This window comes from Camelus dromedarius, chromosome 12 (assembly GCF_036321535.1).
Source record: "Camelus dromedarius isolate mCamDro1 chromosome 12, mCamDro1.pat, whole genome shotgun sequence".
NCBI lineage: Eukaryota > Metazoa > Chordata > Mammalia > Artiodactyla > Camelidae > Camelus > Camelus dromedarius.
The window spans coordinates 19606273-19620360 of record NC_087447.1 but is presented as its reverse complement, the minus strand read 5'-3'; the positions used below and the strand labels follow the sequence as shown (position 1 = coordinate 19620360).

Genomic DNA, 14088 nt, shown 5'->3' with positions numbered 1-14088 from the left:
AACCCAAGCGAAAGGAGAACTGCGACGCTGATTAATATGACAGGATGGAATGGCCCTTTAATGAATTCTACACTGTCCTTGTCAGAAAGAATTGAAATTACATGAGCTCAGAGCTATGCTTTCTGTCCCTCAAACCAAAGCTTCCAGAATAAGGGACTTTACAGAATTTGATTAGGGGTTCTCCAGGCAAATCATAGGGAAATTAAAGTGAAATGTTATTTCTATACAGACATATGACAGTAGGATCTAGATTCACACATGACTCTAGGGAGAGAGGAGAGACTGAATCAGAGACCCAGCATGGAATTGTATTGTAAATTGTTTTGCAATAGGTAAGACAAGGAAGTATAGGAAGGGGTGAAGGTAGGGCCACACGGAGGGGTTGAGGAGACAAAAATGGATGTGAGAAAATGTTGGTGATCTTCTACAGGAAGAGTTGGGAATATGTATGGAAAAAAGAGAAAGGACAGCAGAAAGGTGGTTCAGGGCCCCATTGCTCCAGGCTTCTGGAAGTTTTGAGGACATGACAACCATGGAAGATGAAAATGTTTGAAAACCGAGTCATCTTGTGTCCAGTCAGCTAGAGAAAGAACACAGCTCTTGGATATGGACACAATGAATCTTCCTGGCAGAATGGCCTTTTCCTCCTAAGAGAACAAGGCAGGCCATTGACCTTCAGTTAAGAATTATCTTGAGTGGGCTTGGATAAATGAGTAGCCTGGAGATGGCTAGGAACAGAAGAGCTGGTAAAGTAAGAGATAAAGCCTCCTCCTGAGAGTTGCTCATTCATTTTCCTTCATCAGAGATGCTTTCCTAAACAGTCTGTCAACAGCTGACTTCAGATTCCTGTTCACGCCTGCTCGGATACTCTCAGATAAAACACTCAACTGGACCAACTAACCCACAAGGTCACCCTCTTGACACGATCCGAATCTAGTCTCACATACCACCTCAAACAACGTACAGGATAACTCTGTGGTTCACGGCTCATGACCAGGTGACCAGGAAATACACAGCAGGCAGAGACTAGGAGAGACACGGAGAAGAAAAAGGAGGGAGAGGCAGAAGCAAGTGATGGTTTATTACATTTTGGCACTCTTTCGTGCTCCCAAATGGGTTTTACTATTACTGAAAGTCAGAGGAGTATGCACATTATATGAAACCATAATTAGGGAAATGTAGTTTTGTACTCTGTCTGTTTCCTTTTTAAAAAAGGTATCTCCCATCTACTGTGCTGGTCTCAATGGTAATCTTGAGCCTTTACCAATTATCCAACTCTTGGAGTTCTATTATTATTTTTTCTCATCCACTTTTGGAGATCTATACTGGTATGACATAAATAGACAAAATTCACAATTATCTTTAAAGAAAGCAACTTCATAGTTTTCATCAGTGATATGTTCTAAGGCCTAAAATGTGCATAGTCAGGGAACCCTTCTTTTATTTATTCATTTTTTTCAGACACCTTATACTCCAAGAGAAACCTCTTCTGCCAGATATTTGGCGATTAACCTTTGGCATTGCTTATTTTAAATGACCAGTGTGAGCGTGTCAGTAACCCTTGGGCCCTGACTGTGTGAAATCCTGTGTTACAGAGGACTGCTGGGCCATTCAGTTTCTTCATAGTATCTCCTGGGTAAAAAGGTCCTGTACCTGACGCTTTCCTTCACGTATCTTACTTTTTCTAACTAGATGGTACAAAGGAGAATTGAAGTTCAATATATAAAATAAAAAAAAAATGAATACAGACCCAGTCTAGCATTGTGGAGAAAGCAAGATTAGTAACCAAAGACCTGTCTGGGGTTTCAAAAGTTCACATAGGTGTGTATAAGCTTGAAGATACAGCTTAACTTCGCTGTTTTTGAAAAATCGGATTCCAACATTTTTGCTTGAAGTTTTCAATTGCTTAAAAATTATTTGATGTGCTTATTAAAATACAGATTTCTGGGACCTATACCCAAACATTTCACCCATCTGTTCTTAGACAGAACCCAGAAATGTGGGTCCCACCTCATGTTCTTGTGGAAGCAGCTCTTTGTTGACCCATCATCTATAGGGTTGACCTGAGACACAGCAAAGTCTGGGTAGGAGTTGCTCATCTTATAGCATAAGAATTGTTTTTGGTTCTACTCTGATTTTTTTTTTCCTTATTGATTAATATCCTTCAGAGATCTTAGTTTTGAAATTCCTGAATGACTGGGCATATCCATGTTATTATTTTCTTCCCTGTTCTCTTTATTTGACCACTAAAGAACTGTAACACTTCTGTTCCTCTGGTACATATGACCCTTCTATTTGTATGCTTACCATAGAGATTTGCTTATGTCTCTCCAACTACCCTTACTCTGCCTTTAGGGCATTCTTTTAATTCCTCAAACTAAAAAAGTTGGGATGTACAGGGATAATGAGGGAGAGGAATTAGAAAAAGTTTTAAATATAAGAAGGTACAGATTTAAACAAAATATTAGAGGAAGTATAGACTATTTAATGGAGAAGCACACTAGTGAAAATGGGCATCTAACTTTTTATATGACAGCTTGGTGATACGGATTAGGTGTTTATCCTTTTCTTTTAGGTTATAAAAAAGAAGTAAGGTGAATGAAGAAAAAAATCTGTGACATGATTTTGTCAGTAAATCTTTTGTTTGCCTTTTGGCACAATTTTAAGGATCTGCATGCAAACTCATTCCACTGACTTCAAGATCATTTATGATTTGCTGAAGATGTAAAAATAAAAAAGAAATATAAGGCTCTCGAGAGGGCATTCTACTTGAGTTATACTGCATCTGAGTGTTCTGTATTATACAAGTATTAATAAGAAGCAGAATTTTTTTTCTTGTTTTGAGACATGAACCATGCATAGAATCAACACAAATACATTAGGGAAAAAAGTAACCTGAGCTTTCACGTACTGTAAATTGAAAATATACTTTAAACCTGAAAGACATCTAAAACTTGCTAGGATTTTATTGGGCTTGCTATTTAGATTAAACTCAATTCCATGTCCCATAAGATTCAGATATCCTGTGATTTATAATATGGATTTAAATAATCAGGATGATTTATCATCCCCTACCCAAACTCTGGAAACGTATCAAACAGACATAATTTAAAAAGAGGTTTTTATCTTCTAATCTCAGTGTGACAGAGAGTGTTCATAATGTTTTGATGATGAGGTGGAGGAAAATTTTAACTTCAAAAAATGAATTCAGGAAATAGTGTAATTAAGCAAAACATATGGGGTGATATAATATTACTGGCAGTCATCCTAGGCATCAATTTCGAAGTTAACTGAAGGTGAAGAAAGCGAAAGAGCTTTGCTGTGACAAGAAAGAAAAAAAAAAACTTTTGAAGAACTCATACACATGAAATTTACAGCTCTGAGTAATGGAACCCTCAGTACCTACATCAGCATCTCTCCATGGTTACCAAACAAAAATTAAAATTAAAACCTCCTTTGTCTCTTTTTTTGTCCAAGGATAAATGTTGATAAGCTGGAAGGGCAGGAAGTAGTGGGTGGATAAAAGGCATGTTGCAGACAGGGAAGCTTCATTCGTGAGGACAGAGCACTGGGAGAAGCTCCTGAACTGATGTAGAAGGAAGCAAAATTGTGTCTGCTTGGACCAGTGTCCCAAGCACATCTGTCAGCAGCAGGCTGAGAATGAGAAGCATGTGGTCAGGATGGTGAAAGGCGTAGCAGCCTAACATGTCAGATAATTCGCAAAGGATATTTAAGAATTAAAATGAAAAATAAAATTTAAATACCAGTGTGGGCAAGGTTGTAGGAAAATAAGTACTTCCAAATAGTTCTGGTGAAAAAAATGATCTAACTTTTCTGGAAGGCAATTTTGTAATTTGTATTGAGATAACTTACGACACTGTAATGCTCCCTTTGGAAAATATAATGATGCAATAATTAAGAGGTATGTGTTTTGTAATTGTAAGGATGAGTATCAAAAGAATGCTTATAATATGGAAAAGACAGAAATAGCCTACGTTTCCCAAAAGATGGTATTTTGGAATAATTGTGGTACTTTTATGCAATTATAGACTATGGAGAGATTATAATGATATCACTGAAGTTTATTTTTTACTTAAAAAGAAAAGTATGATACCTTGATTACTTGAGATAAAAGGTGGTGTAGCAATCTAAAGAGTAAGATATAATTTTGAATAAAAGAGAGAAAAATGCTGTGAATGGGGAAGTAGTTCAGAAGCGTATAAGCCAGTCCATGAATTGCCATGTTTATAGGACACATCAGAAACTGAAAAATATCCTGTGTATTTATTTGAATGGTATCTATTTTACCAACTAGAATTTAAGCTCCATGAGTTGAGGACTCATGAGGGTGCCTGGGTCACCGATATACTCCAGCATCTGGTACGGTACATACTCAGAGCTCAATAAACCATCCATTGGTCTTGTTTTATGTAAAATGTGAACAAATGCTCACTAGACCTCTGTTGAACATGTGAGTAAACCTAGCAATGTTGTATCTAATAATGGAAACTTGTACCTGGAACTTTGGTTATTTCTGTTTTCTTATTTCTCACTGCTACTATCCTCTGATGTGTTTCCTTTAATGATGTATTACACGTCCTGAAGAGAAAAGCATCACCGGTTGAGCCATGGACCAGCTATGGATGCTAAACAAAGCTTAAATATGCAGTCAAGACTCAGATGAAGGGGGATGAGGAGCACCCGAGGACCTGGTTCTAGACACCACACTATTAAAATCAAAGTTAACACACAAGTAGCATGAAAACAAGGAGAGGGGGTCTCTACAAATGGCCCACTAATCAGTCATCTCAACAAATCAGCAGTAAAGTCATCATCATTGTTGTCAATGGTTGTGAATACATCATTTCTAAGCCAATTTCCTGAAGACATCAAAGCTACTTCTGAGCACTGACTCTTACAGATAACCCTCCAAGTAATTAGTGGTGGAAAAAGCTATGTCCTTTATTGAAATAATATCCTAAGGAACACGATTTCTGAACTAGAACCAAACTCTAAGGCAGATCAGTGTGTAATTAAGCTCAAGAGCCAGGATGGGAGGCAGACTAGCCGAGACAACCAACAGATTACGGTAGACGTTACAGTGGTAATGCCATGTGCTAATGGCTTTCTCTGTCAACCAGGTTTTCACTTGTAATGAAAGTGAAATGGAACCGTCACAAGCCGTCATGTCCCATGAGTGGTAGCTAGAGGAACCGGGGCAGTTTAGTCTATAAGACCACAAGAAAACACCCAGAAGGGGCATTTCGTCACTTCAAGTACACAGCACACCAACCTATGGAAGACATTTCAGACTTTCAAAACATGTGTGTAGAAAGGATAAAATTAAGACCAATGGTGGAGATTCCAAGAAAACTGCCCAAAGTTCATTCCAAGACATACTTTCTAAGGCTGGAGATAATCCGCAGATGCACTGTATCCAATTTCCCTGCAATTCACAGAGAACAGAAAGATACAGATGTGTCTTCCTCAGCAGGCTGAAAGGAAGCCCTCAAGGGGAAAAGTCTGATTTTCTGATGACCTTGTGATTTCCTCAGACCACAGCAGAGTGCCTGGCACGCTGTAAGCCCACACCAACTACCCCAGGTGTGGGCAGAGGTTCCCCCATCACTGGGTTGTTGCTGCACTGTACGTTGCAACACTATGCAGTGACAAGAGTTCAAGAATTAAATTAGAAGTTCCATTATCTTTAAATATTTCACCAAATTCTCCAAATAGTTGTTTTCCTCCACCTTTGTGTTCCCAGAATTATTTTTAAATTGCATTTAAAGTATGCATATGTGTGCATGCACACATACACATAACGGTATACAGCAATGATTAGATTTACTACAGTTTATCTGGTTGTGCTATTTCACAGGTCAAAATCCTTCCATATGTCACTGCTTACTGGATAAAATCCAATTTTACAGCCATCTGGATGTGTTCTCTGCCTACCTTTCCATTTCTACCTCTTCCTGCCCCTCCCCAACACCGATGAACCTCTACATACTCTGATAAAATGACCCACGCTTCTTGCCATCACACTTTTATTGGTGTTGCTTTAACTGCAAGAAGGAATCATTGCTTTCCCAGTTTCTCTAGCTAACTCCTAGGTCTTGGTTTGGACATCACCTCCTTCTAAAATCTTCACTGATTTCAACATCTGGATTAGGATCTCGGATAGCATCCTATACTTCCCTTGTCCCACAAAAGAGGGGCTCAGATTTCCAAATTTTCTTTCTCCCTTTACAAACTATAAATTCCAGGTGGAAAAGTATCATGTCTATCTTTTCTTTAATTGAATACATTTAGCATGTAACATTGTGTAAGTTCAAGGTGTACAGCACGTTACTCTAATACAGCTGTATACTGTAATGTGATTGCCAGTGTAGCGATATTTATCACACTGTATATTACAGTACAATATTATTGTCTATGTTCACTGTACTGCGCATTAGATCTCTATGACTTATTTACTACTTATTGCAAGTTTGTACCTCCAAACACCATCAGTCTTACCCCGCTCTCACATCCCCTGGTAACCACCATTTTACTTTGTTTTTTACAGGTTTAACTTTTTTAGATTCTACATATAAGTGATATCATACAGTACTTGTCTTTCTCTGACTTATCTCACTTAGCATAATGCGCTCAAAGTCCATCCATGTTGTTGCAAATGGGAAGATTAACTTTGTTTTAAACATTATATCTCCATTGCTTAGTTAGTACAGAGTGCCTGCATATAGCCACTGCTCAATAAATATTTGTTAAATGAAAGAATAATTGTTAGCTGTCTGCAAGGCATCAATCAATAAGTTCCCAGCAGTCTGAGTCTATATTTCCTCTGTCAAACTCATGCTCTAGCACAGAAAGCAACCCACATGGTGGGAAGGATTAAATTCAATTATTTTAAAAATTTGTTTTTCCTGATGTATTTCTTACACCCTGGCATCAGTATGTAGTCAATCTCTTTCTCCCTCCCTCTCTCTTTTTTTTCCCGTGCACGCACACGCGAGCACACACACACACACACACCAGAATAAGCGCTTATCTTACCACAAACATCTGTGTTTGCTTGGAGAATGCGGAACAGACAGGGCATTCACCTGAAATGTTATCCTGATGAAGAAGTCTGTCATCCTGTGTCTACTCTGCACTCACTAATAGTTATGCAGGATGTGGTCCACGGAACCATGTGGTTTATTTTGGCTATCACTTATCCTTTGAGTACCTTTGGTAATTGGCTGTGTTGACAGAAGCAGCCAACACTTCATATTAGAGGTTCCAGTGGGTGCGTCATGTGTTGATTGCTTTCTCTGTCAATTCATTCTGGTTGCCCAGTAATGAAATCGAAATGAAACTATCACAAATTGGTGGCTCATCAAATCTAAAGCGAGACGGACAGCCCATGTCTTCTGACTGAGGAATATTCCACGTGGGTGTTCTTTCCCCTCTCTAGCCCAGTGCAGGTGCACATTTTCTGGCAGGAAAGGGAAACCTAATGAGAGGAATATGAAGACTGCGTGTATAAATTCGTAATCTGATAATTCATAAGGAACTACAGCCAGAAGTGTTGTGTGTGTGTGTTTCTTGTTGGATTTGGTACCTGCATCACTCTCTATGAAATGAAATGAAATGCTACATTTCTTTTGAAATAAATATCTACACCTCTTGCAGCCTTCAGACAAAGAGGAGAGGGACTGAAAACATGGGAAAATGGGTAGGGAGGTTTAAAGTGAAGGAAATTCAGTTAACTGAACTATAGATGCTGGAGTTTCAGATAAACATTTGAGAAGAGAACATTGAACAGAAATAGAGTTCAGAGGTCTCCTCTCTCGTCCAACACTGAAGGAGTCTTTAATTTCCAGGATCCCAGTGGCAAACTGGGTTTCACTATGTGTTTACATTATGCCTTTTTTTGGTCTCTATTTGACGATGTAATAAAAGTTAGTGTCATATTATGCTCTGATTATTTGAAAAATATTTATTTTAGATGTTTCAATAATAAGTTCATATTTTTGTAGGGTACTTGGTACTTTTTGTTTTCAAAACAAATTTTTGACCCTTATAACTATCCTGTAAAGTTGGCCAGGCAGACATGTTTTATTCCCATTTGAGAGGAGGAAACTGAGGCTTAACGACTACAGAGTTTACTAATGACAAAATGGAACTAGAATCCATAGCTCCTGACCCAGTTCAATACTCCAGCCATTAACTTTCTAGAAGACACAACATCTAGAGATAGTATAAGGATTCACTTAGACAGTTATTAAACAAGGAACACAAAGTCTTCTTCACTTTATCAAAACAGATAACAAAAAATTTGTTCATTTATATCAATCTTCCCCCAAACAACAGTCAATCCAAGACCATCCCAAATGAGTCAGAGAGCTGATGTACATACAAGGGGGAAGGAAAGAACTAACACTTTTTGGAGAGTCTCTTATGGACTAAGTTCAGTATCAGGCATGTCAAGGACAGTGAGTAGCTTGTCCTAATGGCTGGTAGAAGGCAGATATGTAATAATGAGGCCAGTTCCACCACACCACATTACCTCCAGTCTGCTTACAATGGCCTTAGCAGAAACTATTCTTGCAACTTCTTGTGTATGATAGGCAATCAAATGACTCTAGTCCAGGTTGATTTTTGGGATGAAGTTGAACCTAAGTGTGAGTTGTGATTTGTATGGTCTTCTTACCATATGACTTGACTCAATATGCTTATGTTTTCTGGGTGTTATTTTCCTCCTATACAACTAGTAATTTGAGTAAAATTATTTATGTTGTTTATTCTAGCTCTAAAATCACATCAAATGGTTTCATAGAGTTCCTTGACATGTGGTACACAGTACAAGCTGAGTGGTTCTGGTGAGAATTGTTTCCACAACAGTGGATATCATAATTAGGCAGGAATTAAAATGCCAACTTTAGACAAATCAAGTTGGCTAGTCAAAGATTTATCGTTAGAGTTACTAAACAGGTCACAAATAGAACCTAGAAAATAATCTAGGTTCCCCAAGACGTGATGAACAGTAAAGAACACATTTTAAAATTATCATGCATCTATTTTTTTAAATGAAAAGTAATACAGAATAAGAGCCTTTATTTGCTGACTAATGCTGACACACTCATTTCCATAAACAAATCACCCTTAACATAAGGACAATGTGGTCTCTCACCATTGGACAGATGGTGCCAAATTGTGGAATCACAGGTCAATAGAACAGAAAAACCCAGTAGGACGAAGACTTTAGCTACTCCAGTCCTTTTTTCATCCTCTATTTCAAAGAAATCAGATCTGACAGTCCAAGCTTCAAAATGGCCTTCTGTTTACACTGTCAGAAACAAAACACTAATCAGTGTGTGTCATAAACATTAGAGAGGGAAAGGACATTGGGGCCAATCAAGCTTATTCTCCAGGGATGCAGAAAACCAAGTCCAAAGAGGTGAAGTGATGTTCAAAATTGTGCAGAATTGGCAGGGGAGGGTATAGCTCAGTGGTAGGGTGTGTGCTTAGCGTGCACAAGGTCCTGGGTTCAATCCCCAGTACCTCCATTAAAATAAATAAATAAATAAACCTACCTCCACCCCCACAAAAACACAGAATTGGTTCCCAGAAATAAACTCCACCCTCCGAACCTCCAAAATTCAAATCCAGTGAAATTTTTCCACTGCATTATGTGTATAGTTTTCTATATCAGGTTCACAGGTTCTTGCGGTGATAGCCCTCAGATTTTCATGGCTGCCTCCCACAGTGCCTGGGTGTGGCCACGTGCCTTGTGTTGCTCAATGAGACCAAAGCATACAGGACCACAGCAGAGACTTTAAAAGTGTTCGGGCATAGGGTCCTTTCCCTTCCTTGTGCTCTTGTAATCTGTTGGCACCAAGCTAATCTGCCAAGATGTTGTTGTCACATCACTTCACCTGCAGAATCCTAGTCGACCCACAGGTGGCTTAAGATGCGTGAGTTCAGCTAAAATGAGTGGTATTCAGCTTAGTTGAGTCTTGCCCAGTTGAGTCACACAATCAAAGCTAAATACAGAGTTGTTATTTTAAACTATTAGGTTTTATGGTGTTCTTTAAAACAGTGCAAAACCTATGGATAACAAGCAGTGAATGGCACCATCTGACCAGTCACCAAACCAGACATTTTGACTTCTCAGTCTCCCTCATGATTACCCTTTATATTTAACGATGCATCCAGCCCTGCAATTCAGTCTCAGAAATGACTCATTCTGACTCATAAATGAACTGCTCCTTTCCTCATAATTCCTCTGCCTCTGTCCTAGCCCATGATGCCATTATCCCTTGCCTGAATACTTTTTTCGTTGCACAGACTCCCATCCAGTAGTCCTGTCTCCATTCCTGTGAGCCTCCAACTCATCTTCCTCTATACAGTCAAGTTCTACAATCCAGGTCTAAAAATAATGTCCCCATGTTCAAAATTTTCAATGGCCTTCTGTTATTCTTAAAATACAATCCAGACTTCATACCACAGTGAGGCAAATATCCTCCTGTCTTTCTTTTTAGTACAGAGTCTTTCTTTCAGATTTTACGTTGGCAGGCATTTGGTCGTTGCAAACGGAGGGACTGTTTTCCACGGTGCTTATGTGACCAAGTTCTCAACAATGGAATCTATACACTTTTACGTCAGTTCCTTAAAAGGACATTGTCTATTTCTTCATTTCTTCCTGGGTGAATGGAAACTAGATGCAGTGCAAGGGAGCTAACCTGGATCATGTGACCACATGGATAGCACCCTAGGGAATGAGGGCACCCAGAGAAAGAAGGAACTTGAGTCTCTAGGTGATCTGGTAGAACAGAGCTGGCTACCCACACTGGACAGCTCAGTTTTCTCTGTGTGGGTACGGAAGAGGGAAGTGGGCTTCCCTCTAGCTTGAGATGCTATACATAGGGTCTCTTTTTAGAGTCTCTTGGCATCTAGCCTAAGTAATCTACGTGACCTCCACGGACTGCTGGAGTATCGCTACTGTCACTGCCTTGGTCTCACTTTTTTTCAAATCTCCTCTTCACCTTCTGGAGCTATAATCTATAATCACCAGCTGTTTACTTCCTGAAACATCCACCAGACCTTTTATCTGAGCTTTTCCTCTTGGTCAATATACTTTTCCACCTCCTTCCTTCCTCTCTGTCTGCCCACATGCTATCCAACGTCAGGCCTAAGCTCAGTATTTTTTCCATAAACCTTCCCTGTTGTCTCCTAAGTCTGGGCTCTTTTTTCCTCTCATGTGTGATTATTCTGTCTCATTCTGTTAAAGCACAAAGCATATTATTTTGCATTTGTTTGTTTGTCTCTGGCTAAATGATACATTTTGTGAAAGCAAAAACAGTATCTCTTTCACTCACCATCATGTCTCCAAATGACAGTGTGATGTCTGGTATGTATTAGGCATTATATACATTAACTGAATAAATTAATGTAAAAGTATTAAAAAATACTGAAAAGTAATTTACTTAAAAATAAATAGTGGTTATTTCTGTGTAGCGGGGCTATAAAGGATTTTTTAAAACTATATTTCAGTATTTTCCAAAGTCTCCAGAGGGTGCATATCTTACTTTCATAACTACAAAACACAATCGAACAAAATATTTTTTTCTAAAACATGTATTGGATACAAAAGCTGACTTCTAATTTTGATTTACAAAACAAACAAGAATATACGCATTAACTGGATAAAATACACTTCTGCCTACGAGTTAGGACAACTATTGTATGCTCAGGCTAGCAACAAGGAAATATGAAATACTGTAATTGACCAATTTTGAAGTTCTGTCCCCAAGAGATGAAGAAAATCGACGTGCGCTCCTCCTCCCCGTCACTAAGATGAATTTGTGTGTAGCAGGGGATACATGGAGGATGATGGATGTGGGCTACATATAGTCTCTCAAAGCTTGTTTGCAAAGGCTTAGTTGTCCTGTCTCCCACCTAAGTTTTCATAAAAGCTTTAAGGATCAGAGTTGATTGCAACTGAAATTTTACTCTCTGGAGAGACTGTGAGAGCGTCTTATGGTCTAGCCTCAAAGGACATTTGCATAGGGTTGGATTTAATCATCTGAAAAGTAAGAACTCCCCCATTTCTTTCAGCCTGCAAAACAAAGTTGTAAATGTGGAGCTCATGTGGATTTGAGAAAGCAGAGCCGCCATGGGGAATATTCGCTCCTCACACACGGGACCGAACTGTGGCTCAGACATGTTGACTTCTTTGTCAGCAGCTGGAAGATACTCTATTTTTTTTTTGTCTTTTTTGCCCTTGAAATAGGATGATCTGATTGATTTTGGTCGGTGTGCTTTCAGTTTTGGATTTCTCATTGCTAAACTCAACCTTCAGGAAGGTAACATTTCACTGCACGGGATCAAAGGAAATCTCCCTAAAAATCATCAGTTTAATGAGGGCTGGTCTTTCATTCTGGTGAGTTTTCCTCATTTGCTCTCAGAATGAGGACAACTGTCACAGATACATTACACACAGAAAAAGGCTGGGCCAAGGTGAAGGCAGAAATTAATTTAATCTCCTGTTCTAGCTTCAACTACCCACATCCTTCAAACCAACAACAGCAACACAGAATTAATAGCTCGACATACTTTTGTATTTAACCTTGAAGTATGGTCGGGCAATTTAAACCAATTCGACAGGCAAATTCAATCAGTATAAAGAATCCATTAGCGATTGAGACCCATTCATTCACCCCCAAAATTTAAACTCAGTAACTGCATCATATGTGCTATAGTTAAGACTCAGCTGAAGAGCATGAAGAAATGAGCAAAGAGGATGAGAACACTGGGGAGGTGCTTATTAAAAGTACAACTTAAAATATTACCAACTTATTTCCAATCATTCGTTGTGTGTTCAAATAAATTGCAGAGAATTCATTACTATTTCATTGATAAATAAAAAGAAGAATGGTACCAGTCCACTTCCCAGAATCTCATGTGTTAAAACTTTATCATTTTCTACACCAAATGGGAAGAAGTGCAATCCATCAGATTTGAGATTCCGACAAAAATCTTCTATGAACTGACGATTTTCAATATAATAAATTGATTACTCCTGTGATAGGGTCCAGAACCTGAACTCTGAGATCTTTTGTTGAATTTTGCCCACAACATTTCAACTAAAATTGAGTTAACATACAACAACAAAACCAAACAAAATGTGTTTGGGATATGAAAGGAAGTTATACGTTTAATTAAATCACATCTAGTTATTTCATTTTCTTCTACTAAATTCTTTCCTAGAAATTTCCTTCTGTTTATACACATCTAGTATCAGGAAATTACTGCTTTTAGGAGCAGTTTATTTTATTCTTGGCCAATTTTATATTTGTGTCAAGTTGTAAAGTTATTTACCTGCCACTTCACTCGAAACTCTCATACCTTGGGGGAGAGGGGGACACTCTATAATTAAGTTATAAACATCACAAGTTTTAGATGAGGATATAGATTAAGTCATTTTAGTAAGAGCCAAAATTAATAAATGCAGAGTAAGGTCTAGAGCAGAGGTTGGCAAGCTATGGTCTATAGGCAGTCTGTCTTTACATGCCAAAGAATAGCTTTTGCATTTGTAAATTGTTAGAAAAAAGAAAAAAGCAATATTTCATAGCACATGAAAATGTATGGCATTTAAAATTTAGTGTCCATAAATAAAGTTTCATTGGAACACAGCCACATACATTGTTTACATATTGCCTATAACTGCTATTGTGCTATACAGAGTTCAGTAACTGTGACAGAGACAAGCCTAAAATATTTCTCTTTAGAGAAAAAAAAATTGCTGACCCCAGTCTAGAAAAGTGTTGTCCAATAGAAACATAACATAAAGCACAAATGTACTTTAAATTTTTCAGTAGCCACGTTAAAAACGGTAAACAGAAATGAGTAAAATTAAATGATCTATTTTAAGTCAAAATGCCCCAAACATGATCTTGACATATAATCAATATAAAAATTGTAAGTGCAATATTTCACATTTTTTTTAATACCAAAACTTTAAAAGTTAGTGTGCATTTCATCTATAGCTCCTATCCATTCAGACTAGCCATATTTCAAGTTCTCATGACCACCTATGGC

General features: G+C 38.2%; 1 protein-coding gene across 7 annotated transcripts in view; it reads right to left on the bottom strand.

The window, feature by feature from the left end:
• LRRC4C (leucine rich repeat containing 4C) overlaps positions 1-14088 on the bottom strand; it is a 1085469-nt gene that overhangs the window by 240867 nt on the left and 830514 nt on the right. The gene's annotated exons all lie outside the window — the stretch shown is intronic.